The sequence below is a fragment of the Microtus pennsylvanicus genome, chromosome 13 (assembly GCF_037038515.1).
Source record: "Microtus pennsylvanicus isolate mMicPen1 chromosome 13, mMicPen1.hap1, whole genome shotgun sequence".
NCBI classification, from domain to species: domain Eukaryota; kingdom Metazoa; phylum Chordata; class Mammalia; order Rodentia; family Cricetidae; genus Microtus; species Microtus pennsylvanicus.
Genome location: NC_134591.1, coordinates 50027322 through 50042254, shown reverse-complemented (window position 1 = coordinate 50042254; position 14933 = coordinate 50027322). Strand labels below are relative to the sequence as shown.

General features: G+C 40.9%; 1 pseudogene; it reads right to left on the bottom strand.

Annotated features, from left to right (window-relative positions):
* Window positions 1-13193: 13193 nt before the first annotated feature.
* LOC142834166 (microfibrillar-associated protein 1 pseudogene) lies at window positions 13194-14933 on the bottom strand (annotated as a pseudogene).

Here is a 14933-nt window from a genome sequence, read left to right as displayed (position 1 = left end):
TAACACAAAATCCCCATGGGTCAGTCTTATCTAGGCAATTTCTCAGTTGGGGTTTCCTCTCCCAGGTGACAATGGTTTACTGTTGAGTTGACAGAAGTGAACAGTTTGCATGGTGTGGACAAAGTTCCCTGTGTTCTAAGCCTGCAGCCACATAAACGGTGTGGGATGCACCTGTAATCCCAGCACCAGAGAAGTGAAGGCAAAAGAAAGTATCGGCTGTGCGGAGAGAACTCCACTCTGCACTGCCCAGAACTCCAGCATGGCTAAGATTTCCTGAACAGGTGATTTGATGATCTTACTATTTGGCTCTTGGTCAGTACTCTTGGTGGCTACAGGGTTAATAAACTCATTTGTGATCACGTGTAGAACACACTGTGAACAGAACACAGTGCAAGCAAGTGGGTCTGAGTCCAGTCCCCAACTGTAGGGATAAGTCCCGCCCCTTGGGGGGCGTGTTCGCCTTGGGCTAATGTTTGCCTATAAATTTGGCAAGCGTGCTCCCAGCTGTCCCTTCTGCTTTCCTGGTCTCCATGGGCATGGTGGTTCTGTAAGTGTATTTCGCCATTAAAGCTGTATATATATTTTTACAATCTGTCAGCATTCGTTTACGCCGTTACATTTCGGCGCCCAACGTGGGGCTATTTTGCCCCCGACTCAAGCGGGTAGCCTGCTAGCTAACACAGCACCCTCTTAGGTGCTGTTTTTTAGTTCGTGACTCGGGCCCCAGTGCCGAGTCCGATACACACTAGGCCACACAGGCCCATTCTGCCCCGCCTGCTCGCCAGAGCAATTAGCCCTTCCCTGCCTGCCTTGGCTAAGTTTGGAGGGAACCCCACTGCCTGAATTAGCAGAAACTCAAGTACCTGTGGTTTTGCAACAAAAGCTTCCACAGGGGCAGATTTGGTTCGATACAAAGTGACTTGGCCGGGCGGTGGTGGCGCACGCCTTTGATACCAGCACTTGGGAGGCAGAGGCAGGCGGATCTCGGTGAGTTCAAGGCCGGCCAGGCGGTTAATCCCAGCACTTGGGAGGCAGAGACAGGCGGATCTCTGTGAGTTCGAGGCCAGCCTGGTCTACAAGATCTAGTTCTAGGACAAGCTCCAAAAACACAGAGACCACCACTGGTAGGAACCGATCATTGCAGGTAAAAAATTTTTCTTTTATAAATAAAATGTCTGAACACATTACTGTTCAAGAATTTAACAGTTTTTTTAATTGTACCATGGGGGAGATTTTACAAGAGGTATCTATCACCCCACATCTATCGATCCTTCTGGGATTCATAGTTTTCATTGGCACTAAATGGTTTGATAATAGAAATATGATAAAGTCTTTAAGAGATGAATCCAGGATTCTTAAGGCAGAGATTGAACGCTTAAAAACAATTGAGAATGACAACAATCTTCTCAAGAATCAGTTTGAAGTTCTCCAGGCTTATGTTAAGGAGAAATTCATTACTACGGAAGAGGGAACAGCTGATTTGGATCATAAGCTTCAGTCCGTTTCGGTAGGAACTGAAACATTAGTGGCTGATATTAAGGAGAAATTCATTACTATGGAAGAGGGAACAGCTGATTTGGATCGTAAGCTTCAGTCCCTTTCTGTAGGAAATGAAACATTAACTGAGAGAATCAAAACTGCTGAATGTGACAATCGGATTTTGTCTAAAGCTTATGACAGATTGACGGAAAGATTGTCAATACAAGAAGGCACGGTTTATGTCATAAAAATTATGTCCAAAGATGAGATGTTATCTCTAACGGACAAACTTCATACTTTAGAATCCTCAGTGAAGTCTTTGGAACATAATTCTTGACAGGAGATTCAGACATTGCAGAAGGCAATGGTGAATAGAATTGAAAAGATTGAGGAATTTCTAAATTCTGATGAAGAAGAGCAAAGGGTAGAAAGGCAAATTTTAACTACATCTGTGGGTAAATCTCTCCGGGACAATTTCCACAAAGCTCTACCTACAGCTCTACCTGCCTTTCCAGTAATAACAACAGAGAAGGTAATTGGTTCCAAAAACCCTAGGGTCATCAAGGAGGATACATGGGAGCCTGTCCGTATGAATGATCTCAAGGAAATAAAACAGGCTGTCATGACTTTTGGGATGCAAGCCTCTTTTGTTAAAGAGATGCTAAGAACTTGGGCCACGACAAGCAGAGCAACCCCCTCGGACTGGCTCCAGCTGAGCTCTGCGGTACTTGAGAGTGGACCGCAATTGAAATGGAAATGCTTATTCAGGCAAGAGGCTAGACTTTTAGAACAGCAGGAAAAGGTGAAGGGAATTGACATTTCCCTAGATAAAATTCTAGGTGAAGGGCTCTTTTCCGACCCTCAGGAACAAGCTAATTTGGATGAAAACATACTCTCCATGTGTACTACAGCAGCCTTAAGGGCTTGGGACAGAGTACAAGACCCAGGACAGAGAATGGAATCATTTGTCACAGTTAAACAGGGTCAGAGAGAACCCTTTAGTGACTTTTTACAAAGATTAACTAAGGCTGTACAAATAGGGATATCTGACCCAGAAGCAAGACGTATAATAATTGAGTCTTTGGCTTACGAAAATGCAAATGTGGAATGCAAAAAGATCTTGGGGCCTTTAAAGTTCAGATCAGTGTCCTTGGAAGAATGGGTCTTGCATACACTAAATGTTGACACATTTGACTATGGCACTGAGGCATGGGTAGAAGAAGCAATTTCCAATGGTAAAAGGAGACACCAGAATACCAAATGTTTTAATTGTGGCAAAATGGGTCATGTGAAAAGGAATTGTGAACAATGGATTTTCAGAAATAATAATAATGCATCTTCTAGAAATAACAGAAATAGAAGGACTCAGCCTTCAGGTTTATGTAGAAGATGTGGAAAAGACAGGCATTGGACAAATGAATGCAGGTCTACAAGGGATAGACAAGGCAATCTGATACAGATGGGAAACGTGAGAGGGGGGGCCTCACAGGCCCCCATGGCAAACATGGTTCAGTCATTTCCAATTTCTGCAGAGAACATGCCTCGTCAGGACAATTAGGAAGCCACATGCCTACTGTTACAAGCAATAGTAATCAGAAAGATGAGTTACGTGTGTTTTGGCAAACTTCTATAAATGATCAAAGACCTAAGCTGAGAGTGTGTGTAAATGGCATTTTTATTACTGGCCTGCTGGACACAGGTGCTGATGTAAGTATCATTACCCCAGAATCTTGGCATCCGTATTGGCCTCTTCAGAATGTAAATGTTCAGCTCCTGGGAATTGGAACCCTATCTCAAGTAAGGCAGAGCACGAGATGGGTTGAATGTTTAGGGCCAGAGGGACAAATAGGAAAATTAAGGCCATATGTAGCCAATATTGCAATGAATTTATGGGGTCGTGACCTATTACAACAATGGAATACCCAAATTAACATTCCTGCTACTTCTAGAGCCCATATTTCTGAAAATAATATTAAAAGTTATTACAAATGGAGAAAACCGGCCATTAGGGCTGTGCAAGAACAAGCAATTGATGTCCCTTCAGAGATACCAACAGCCTTGTCTCTAAAATGGTTGACTGAGAAACCAATATGGACAAAGCAATGGCCTTTAGCTGAGGAAAAGTTACAGGCTTTAGAACAGCTGGTACAAGAACAACTAGATGCTGGACATATAGAAGAATCTACCAGACCTTGGAATTCTCCTGTATTTGTGGTTAAGAAAAAATCAGGTAAATGGAGAATGGTGACAGATCTCAGGGCCATCAACAAGGTTATTCAACCTATGGGCCCTCTGCAATCTGGAATTCCTTTGCCCTCTTTATTACCAAAAGGATGGCCTCTCATAGTTATTGATTTAATGGATTGTTTTTTCACTATGCCTTTGCAAAAAGAAGATAGAGAAAAATTTGCCTTCACAGTGCCTACTTATAACAATTCTCAACCTTCGAGGAGGTACCACTGGACCATCCTCCCCCAGGGTATGTTAAATAGCCCCTCCCTGTGCCAATATTTTGTGAACCAACCATTGCAAATAATACGCAAGAAATTTCCCAAATCTATAGTATACCATTACATGGACGATATATTGTTATCTGATTCAAACATAGATACCTTGAACAGACTGTTTGAAGAAATACAGATACTGTTACCTAAATGGGGATTGAAAATTGCTCCTGAAAAGATTCAGAAGGGAGATTCTGTTAATTATTTAGGTTATAGAATAGGTTTGCAAAAAATTAAGACACAGAAGGCACAAATTCGGAGAGATCGCCTACGGACTCTTAATGACTTTCAAAGACTGTTAGGAGACATTTCCAGTCTACGACCAGCTATTGGAATAACACCTGATCTAATAATTCATTTGAACAAAACCTTGGATGTTGATAAAGATTTAAACAGTCCCAGAGAATTAACAGCTGAAGCAGAAAATGAACTGACAATGATTGAGGAGAAATTACAACAGGCACATGTGGACAGAGTGAATCCAGAGCTCGATTGTGTTCTCGTCATATTACCATCAAAAATTTCTCCTACAGGAATTTTAATGCAGAGAGATGATATTATTTTGGAATGGATCATTTTACCATATAAACCAAGTAAGAAACTGAAAACTTATGTGGAAAAAGTCTCTGAGTTAAGTATAAAAGGCAAGCTGAGACTTCGTCAACTAGCAGGCATAGACCCAGCAGAAATTATAGTGCCTTTCACTGCTGATGAACTAAAGAAATTATGGGAAGATAATGAACCATGGCAAAGAGCTTGTGCTAATTTTTTGGGAGACATTAATAACAACTATCCAAAAAGCAAGCAGCTTAACTTCATAAAGAGAACTTCTTGGATTCTTCCTCAAATCGTCCGTGATGCTCCAATAACTGGAGCCTGTACATTCTATACTGATGCCAATAAATGAGGGAAGGCAGGTTACAAATCAGAAGACTTGGGTAAGGTAGAACAAAGTCCTTATGATTCTGTCCAGAAGGCAGAATTATATGCCATTCTTATGGTACTAAGAGATTTTAAAGAACCTATTAATATAGTTACTGATTCACAATATGCAGAAAGAGTTATTTTACATATTGAAACTGCTGAATTTATACCTGATGATACAGAACTAACCTCATTGTTTCTCCAGGTTCAAGATTTGATCAAGAACAGGCTTTTCTCTATGTACATAACACACATCTGATCCCATACGGGTCTGCCAGGTCCTCTAGCACAAGGTAATGCAGAAATTGATCAATTATTGATTGGTAGAGTGCTACAAGCCTCTGAATTTCATAAAAAACATCACGTTAATAGCAAAGGTTTGAAGAAAGAGTTTTCTATTACATGGCAACAAGCTAAGGAGATTGTGAAGAAATGCCCTACCTGCTCTTTCTATAACCAAACGCCACTGCCAGCAGGGGCTAATCCGAAGGGCACCCATAGAAATGAAATCTGGCAGATGGATGTGTTCCACTTTGCAGAATTTGGAAAATTGAAGTATGTTCATCACACCATCGACACTTATTCAGGTTTTCAGTGGGCAACTGCTTTAAGTTCAGAAAAAGCTGATTCAGTAATCACTCATTTATTAGAAGTCATGGCTATCATGGGTATACCTACACAAATAAAGATGGATAATGGTCCTGCTTATGTCTCTAGGAAAATGAAACGGTTTTTTGATTATTACAATATCAAGCATGTTACAGGTATACTATACAATCCTACAGGTCAAGCAGTCATAGAAAGATCAAATCGAACTATAAAGGATATGTTGAACAAACAGAAAGGGGTGGAAAACACCCCTAGAAATAGGTTACATAATGCTTTGTTAACCTTGAATTTTCTCAACGCTAATGAGAAGGGAATGACGGCTGCAGAAAGACATTGGATAATGGAAAAGTCTGCTGAACTAAATCAACCAGTTTATTTCAAGGATGTGCTGACCTCACAATGGAAGCCAGGAGATGAGCTACGTTGGGGAAGGGGTTTTGCTCTTATCTCCACAGGTGTGGAAAAATTATGTATACTGTCAAAATTAATAAAGGTTTGGTTTGAAGAAGAGAAGCCACTTGGAAAAGATAAATAACAATTCATTCACAAGGATGACCGGCATTCTGATGGTAAGGATTACAGATAGGTTGGAGGCAGGGTTCTTTTCTTATCTCCACAGGAAAATACTCATCTTCAAAGAAATTAAGGGACCCTGAATATTTAATTACTGATGGATGGACAATAGTTACCACCCACTGAGTATCTATACATACTGTAAGTATTGATTTTTTATATATATTTATATGTTTTATTGAACACTTCCTTATAAATGTGTAGAGCTGGTTTTGGAGTTGGACTATGGCTCAGTCCCTCTTCAATTCCAAGCCTGTTGGTAAGAGATATTTCAGAGTTTCTGTCTCAGGTCAGGAGCCATGAAATGGGACAGAATAAGAATAATTTTATACCTGATAAACTTTCTTTGCCTTCCCTCACATCTGTGTCTTTCTTTATATGTCAGTATATGTCCTTGTTGTTAATGTTTAAATTTCCCATAACAAGCAACATATTTTCCTACAGTAATCTTTGAAGTTTCCAGCATGTAGATGGGGTCCCACAACCTCAACTCAATCTGGTTTTTATGACGTCATGAATTTTTTTTAAGCGCTAATTTTAGACCTGTTTTTTGGTACCAACTGCAAGAGACAATTTCGTATGATGCACATTTTTGACAACGCTCTGGCCGGACCTTCTTGACACTCAGAGACTAGTTATATATATATTTTTTTTGGTTTTCCGAGACAGGGTTTCTCTGTGGTTTTGGAGCCTGTCCTGGAAATAGCTCTTGTAGACCAGGCTGGTCTCGAACTCACAGAGATCCGCCTGCCTCTGCCTCCCGTGTGCTGGGATTAAAGGCGTGTGCCACCACCGCCCGGCTAGTTATAATTTTCTTAAGTCAAAGGTTAATTTGGGAATTTTACCATCATTTGCTTTCTCAGGGGCCCCTAAGAAGAACGTTGCCCCCATGTCAGCTAGAAGCAATCTAAGAGGACGACGTCCCCTCTCCCAACAGAGTTTGCCCACAGGGTTAGGGACATCTTTTAGTGGTTGGTTTAGGGTTGCGGGGATGGGGAGATATTGTATGGAATTAGGGGTATATTTCAAAAAAAATGAATAAATAAAAAGGGGGAATTAACTGGTTTGATGGGATGATTGGTATTTGTGACTTACTGTTTTTAGAAAATTATATTGATATATTGAATATTGAATGTGAGTGTTCCTACCTCTATTTTTGTATAAGAGTATGCTTATATTGTATGGATACATCTATCATATCACAATGTACATTTCTACCTCTGGTACTATTTATATAATAACATTGTTTACATTTGATAAGTAATGACATTGTTTACAGGTGAAGATCATTGTCTTCATATATTGCACAGTTGTTTATTCTCTTAGTTTCAAATTAGATAGGTATTGAGAATTATATGTTTGTCATATTTATTTTTAGGTTAATCAGGTCTTTTAGATACATAGAGATTCTTTTTAGTATAGATAGTATAATCTTCAGCCTCTTTGAAGAGCTGTAGAAAATGGCCTTTAATCTAACCTAGAATTCTGTGCCAACGAGACACAATTACTCCTGGCAACACCATTCTACCCCCGAGAGAACGTTGAGCACCAAAGACACTCCAATGGGAGCTGTCTTCTTGGCAGAACTGGCCTTTGGGTTAAGAAAAGCCCATACCTCAACTACTGACTAAGATATGAAACAGGATTGTCTTATCTTGCCAAGACAGGGTAGGATAATTCTAAGAAAGTTCCTTGCATTTGATAATTGTATGTCAGTTATGTTAGGCCTTAGCCAAAGTTGGTTGACTCAACATTGCAAACGAGACTTTGGGTGATTGCCCAGGTAGTCAGTTGTCTCTGTCATTTGTTGCACATTTTGGATATCTCTCATTTGTTAAGTAATATTTACTCCCTTCTCTGATCTTTGATGGAGTTGAAGATTATTTAATTGTAGTTACTCTCTAGCAAAACTTTTGTTCTCAATACTGTTTGTTATATTTATTATTTGTTATTATTGTTTATAGTTATATTTGGTTTAGTTCTGTCTTATTTAGACAAAAGGGGGAGATGTAGGGTTAAGACAGCCCCTTTAGGGGGCGGGGTTTGCCTCGGGCGAATGCCTGCCAATAAATGGGCGCGCGGGGAGGCGGCTTGGCCCTTTTTCCTTCCTACCTCCTGTACTACGCTGGAACTTCGGTTCTGTAAGTTTATCATTAAAGTGGTAAATATTCTTTAATATCTGCATTGCATTTATTTACGCCGATACATAGACCCAGCAGAAATTATAGTGCCTTTCACTGCTGATGAACTAAAGAAATTATGGGAAGATAATGAACCATGGCAAAGAGCTTGTGCTAATTTTTTGGGAGACATTAATAACAACTATCCAAAAAGCAAGCAGCTTAACTTCATAAAGAGAACTTCTTGGATTCTTCCTCAAATCGTCCGTGATGCTCCAATAACTGGAGCCTGTACATTCTATACTGATGCCAATAAATCAGGGAAGGCAGGTTACAAATCAGAAGACTTGGGTAAGGTAGAACAAAGTCCTTATGATTCTGTCCAGAAGGCAGAATTATATGCCATTCTTATGGTGCTAAGGGATTTTAAAGAACCTATTAATATAGTCACTGATTCACAATACGCAGAAAGAGTTATTTTACATATTGAAACTGCTGAATTTATACCTGATGATACAGAACTAACCTCATTGTTTCTCCAGGTTCAAGATTTGATCAAGAACAGGCTTTTCTCTATGTACATAACACACATCTGATCCCATACGGGTCTGCCAGGTCCTCTAGCACAAGGTAATGCGGAAATTGATCAATTATTGATTGGTAGTGTGCTACAAGCCTCTGAATTTTATAAAAAAACATCACGTTAATAGCAAAGGTTTGAAGAAAGAGTTTTCTATTACATGGCAACAAGCTAAGGAGATTGTGAAGAAATGCCCTACCTGCTCTTTCTATAACCAAACGCCACTGCCTGCAGGGGCTAATCCAAAGGGCACCCAAAGGAATAAAATCTGGCAGATGGATGTGTTCCACTTTGCAGAATTTGGAAAATTGAAGTATGTTCATCACACCATCGACACTTATTCAGGCTTTCAGTGGGCAACTGCTTTAAGTTCAGAAAAAGCTGATTCAGTAATCACTCATTTATTAGAAGTCATGGCTATCATGGGTATACCTACACAAATAAAGATGGATAATGGTCCTGCTTATGTCTCTAGGAAAATGAAACGGTTTTTTGATTATTACAATATCAAGCATGTTACAGGTATACTATACAATCCTACAGGTAAAGCATTCATAGAAAGATCAAATCGAACTATAAAGGATATGTTGAACAAACAGAAAGGGGTAGAAAACAGCCCCAGAAATAGGTTACATAATGCTTTGTTAACCTTGAATTTTCTCAACGCTAATGAGAAGGGAACAACAGCTGCAGAAAGACATTGGATAATAAAAAAAGTCTACTGAACTACATAAACCAGTTTATTTCAAGGATGTGCTGACCTCACAATGGAAGCCAGGAGATGAGCTACGTTGGGGAAGGGGTTTTGCTCTTATCTCCACAGGTGAGGAAAATTTGTGGATACCGTCAAAATTAATAAAGGTTTGGTTTGAAGAAGAGAAGCCACTTGGAAAAGATAAATAACAATTCTTTCATAAGGATAGCGAGCATACTGATGGTAAGAAATAGAGATAGGTTGGAGGCAGGGTTCTTTTCTTATCTCCACAGGAAAATACTCATCTTCAAAGAAATTAAGGGACCCTGAATATTTATTTACTGATGGATGGACACATTTTTGTAAGTATATATATATATATATATATATATATATATATATATATATATATATATATGTCTTATTAAACATTTCTTTATAAATATGTAGAGCTGGTTTTGAAGTTGGACTCTGGCTCAGTCCCTCTCCAATTCCAAGCCTGTTAGTAAGAGAAAAACCCAAAGTTTCTGGAGTTTCTGTCTCATGTCAAGAGCCATGATATGGGACAGAAAGAAATATGAGTTTAGAAAACATCTTTCCTTTTCTTCATATCTATCATACTTTTCATTGAATATATCTATCATGCCTTTCATTGAATATATATATATATATATGTATGTCTATATGATTAATGTTTAAGTTTTTCACAATGAACAATGAGTTTTTCCTGAAGTGACATTTGAAGTTTCCAGGAAGAATGGGGCCCCACAACAACAACTCTACCTGGTTGATATGACGTCATGATACTGATAGCGCTACTACAAGACCTGTTTTGGATACCAGCTGCAGAAGACGATCCCAACTTGGTTAGCTGAAATGGTGCACATCTTGTACAACATTCTGGCCAGACCTGCACAAAATACTCAGAGACTATTGGCAATTTTAAAAGACATTGATATTGAAATTTAACCATCATTTTACTTTCACAGGATCCCCCAGAAAGAACATCGCCCCCATGACAGCTGGAAGTAATTCTAGAGGACGACGTCCCCTCTCCCAGTAAAGTTTACCCCTGGGTTTAGGGACATCATTTAGGGGTTGGGAGGTTGTGGGAAGAATTTTATAAGCTCAGGGATCATTTTGAAAAAAAAAAAGAGGGATGATGGGATAATAGATTATAATTGTGAGTTACTGCTTTTAGACAAATATATTGGTATCCATTTTTGTATATTGATACAAAGTTAAATTATACTGACTATTGTATGCATGCATGTTTCTATCTCTGTTTAAAACATTTTTTATGTATTGACATATATTGTATTGATAAATATATATTGTATATATTTACCATATTGCAGTGTACATTTCTACCTCTGATTAAGATACTTATATAATGTTTGTGTATTGATATATATTTACCATATTGCAATGTATATTTGTACAGTGTTTATATTTGGAGGTCATTATCCTCATTTGTTACACAGTTGTTTATTGTCTTAGTCTTTAAGTTAGATAGATATTGAGAATTATATAGATAAATAGTCATCTAAGTTTGTCATTTATAATTAGACTAATCAGGTTCTCGAGATATATAGAGACTATACTCAGTATAGATAGATAATCTTCGACCTCTTCAAAGAGCTGTAGAAAATGACCTTTAATCTAACTCAGAGTTTCGTGATAGTGAGACACAATTGCTCCTGGCAACACCGCTCTATTCCCGAGAGAATGTTGAGCACCAAAGACACTCCACCTGGAGCCTTTCTTTTTGGCAGAACTGGCCTTTGGGCAAAGAAATGCCCATACCTCAACCACTGACAGAGATACAGAGCGTGCATCAGTGGATAAAACAGGACTGTCATATCCTACCAAGACAGGGTAAGATAGTTTTGAAAAGTTCCTTGCCTTTGAAAATGGTATGTCAGTGATGTTAGGCCTTAGCCAAAATTGGTTGACTCAACATTGCAAACGAGACTTTGGGTGATTGCCCAGGTAGTCGGTAGTCTCTGTCAATTGTTGCACATTTTGGATATATCTCGTTTGTTGAGTAGTGTTTATTCCCTTCTCAGATCTTTGACGGAGTTGAAGATTATATAATTGTAGTTACTCTCTACATTATTTGGACTCCTTGAGATAGAATGTTTAGCAAAGCTTTTGTTCTCAATATTGTTTGATATATTTATTATTTGTTGTTATTGTATATAGTTGTAATTGATTTGGTTCTGTCTTATTTAGACAAAAAGGGGAGATGTAGGGATAAGTCCCGCCCCTTGGGGGGCGTGTTCACCTCGGGCTAATGTTTGCCTATAAATTTGGCGAGCGTGCTCCCAGCCATTCCTTCTGCTTTCCTGGTCTCTTCGGGAACGGTGGTTCTGTAAGTCTATTTCGCCATTAAAGCTGTATATATATTTTTACAATCTGTCAGCATTCGTTTACGCCATTACACCCAACAACCACATAAAAATGCCAGGACCAAAGGTGTCTGTTTGTTATCTAAATGCAGGGGAGACAGGTAGATTGCTGGTTAGCAAACCTCAAATAAGCATCAAGTTCAGGGGCATTGTCTCAACACACAGCACATGGCTCCCAACTGCCTCTAAATTCCAGCCTCAAGAAGACTAAGGCATGCTTCTGGCCTACACACAAAGGCAAACAAACTTGCTGACCTTGGAGAGTGAGAGGGTCCCAGCCCCCTCTGAAGTACAGTCTTGCTGGAGGACGCAGCTTTAATACTCTTAGTTCTGGGCAGCTCCAAATCCGGGGAGTCATGACAGGCGCTCCTGAGTGGAAACGGATCTGGGGTGTCATGACGGGCCCTCCTGAGAGGAGATGGATCTGGGGTGTCATGACGGGCCCTCCTGAGAGGAGACGGATCTGGGGTGTCATGACGGGCCTTCCTGAAAGGCTGTGGGTCTGAAGTGTCAAAAGTCCTCCTATGTGTGGCTGTGTCAGGGGAGTGGTTATGGACCCTTAAGGGGGGAGAGACACCCAAGGAACCAGGATAGCCTCTCCTAGGGGATACACCTGAAGGCTTCCTGAGGAGAGAAGCATGTGAGTCATGGCAGACCCTTCTAGGAGGAGATGTGTCGGAGTCATGACGGAATCTCCTTGGGGGAAAGGGATCTGGAGTATAATGATGGGCTCTCCTGGGAGGAGATGGATCTGGGGTGTCATGACAGGGCCTCCTAGGAGAAGGTGGATCTCGTTCATCATGATGGTATGTCCATCTCCACTGTGGTCTCCCAGGAGTTCCATTTGGCATTGGAGCGGAAGGCCTCCATCTGCGTTACCTCTTCTGGACGCTCATCCACAAACTCAGCCACCACAGGCAAATCTCCGTCCTCGTCCTCCTCCTTTTCCGGCTTAGCAGTAGAGATAACTGCCCAGCCCACATCATCATCAACAATCCGCAATCCATTGCCAGTGGTGCCTCCCGGCTTTGGTCCTCTTTTGTACCTCTTCTGAAGGGACTCTGAGCCTCCTTCCTGGCTGGCATCTGCCCCAGACAAGTAACTTCAGATATTCAGCTTTGGAGAGCGGTGGAGCTGCCTCCATGACAGCAACGAGGGAGAGGCTGACCTACAAATTTTTAAAAGTTCAATACAGTGCAATGCAAATAATACAAGACACTGTCTCAAAAAGAATAAATTTACTTATTTTTATTTTTTTCACAGATCAAAAAGTATGTTTACTTAGAAAAGTAGATTCAACACCCCAAAAGCAAAAACAGGTTGGACTGAGCTTAGAGTTCCTGATATCCTACTGCTGACCCTAGGGAAGAAGTAATGTAGCATCCACTCGTAGGTCCACATATCTGATCCAGGCTAAGGTGCTGGAAAAATAAACTCAGAACAGTCCCAAGTCAATATGGGAAGCCATGGTAGAAACAGTTTTAAGTGGGAAGCCTCCAATCCTCCCTGGTTGGTGCTTCTCTGTGGGTTTCTCTGTTTGAGTCCAAACCCCTTACAAAGCACCTTCAGACACAAGTCACGGCAGGAAGTCCAGAAGGCTCTGTACAAGAACTATGTGAGTAATGCTTAAAGAGAACTGAGGACCAGATCCCCTGTCCCTCCGCTGAAATAAGCAGTTGAAGCTTAGGTGGTTTTCCTCTTCTTGGCAGATGGGCGCCTAAATACATCACGTACCCCAGTTGCCTTCTGTTTAAAGAACTTTGTGTTCTGGGCACTCTCTTGGCCCCATGCAGAGTCAAAGGAAGTGGTATCTTGATCCACAAGGTGGGTGTACTTGGTACGACCAGACCGTCCAAAATTCTTGACCTGCATGACTTTTGGAAGAATGGCTTTGTTGAAATGGTCCTCAAGAGTAGGTGCACTAAAATCCCTCTTGTAGACCTCTTCATCCTCATCCATGAAGAAGGCACCCCGGTGATAATACTTTTGCAAAAACTTGTATTTGCCTTTAACAGCTTTGTTGGTAATGACTTTGCCATTTGCCCGAAGTTCAGCCCGCCTTTCTTCCTCAGTCATGTTTCGCATGCGTTCAATTTCTGCTTTCTCCTTTTCAAGTGCTTCTCGGTCTTCTCTGTCCCTCTTGATTCTTTTGAGCTCTCGGACTTTCCATGCCTCGTATTCCTCCTCATCATTTTCATCGTCGGTATTGAGTGCGTCCAGGGCAGCGAGAGACCGCTTGTTCTCCTCCAGCTCTTTCTTGGTCTCTTCTTCTACAATCTTTAGTGTGTACCTGCGCCGCTCCTCAGCCATGCGTTTTGCTTCCTGTTCTAGTTCCTTCTGTTTCAATGCTTCAGCTTCTCGTTCTTGAATTGTCACTCGGTCCTTCTTTCTTATGAAGACAGGCTTAAGTCGAGGCTCCATTTCGTCTTCACTGTCCGTGTACTCCTCGTACTCAGACTCTGACTCCGACTCCTCCCCGGAGCGTCCTTCATCTTCCAATTCCATGACTTCCATCTCTTCGTTTTTCCTCTCCTGTGCTCGCTGACGCATCATGCCACGGTGCAGCTCTATTTCCTCATCATCAATTTCTTCCTCCTCTTCTTCACTGCTATCTTCTTGTTCCATTCGCCAGGCATCTCCTACTACTTCTTCTGAGTCACTTTCTCCTACCACTTCAGGTTCCACTATTTTCCGGTGTCGAGCCAATCTCTCTTCTACATCTACACTAATGCGGTTCTGTAAACGCCGAAGTCGGGGGTCACTGGACGAATCCTCTTCCTGTTTCTCAGGCTCTGCCTCTTGTTCCTTAGCTTTCTTAATGAATTGAAATTCTTCATCCTCTTCATCTGAGGGCTCCATAGGGGCATAATCTGGCCTCTTTCCGGACACATAACGTTTTACCTTTACTTTTTCCATTGAAATCTCACCTTTCTCATTGCGAACTGGGACGGCCCCAGCCGTAGACTGAATAGGTGGTTGCTTCATGAGTGTGCTTGGGACCGACATGGTAACGGCTGCGGTGGAGACTCCCAAAGCTTG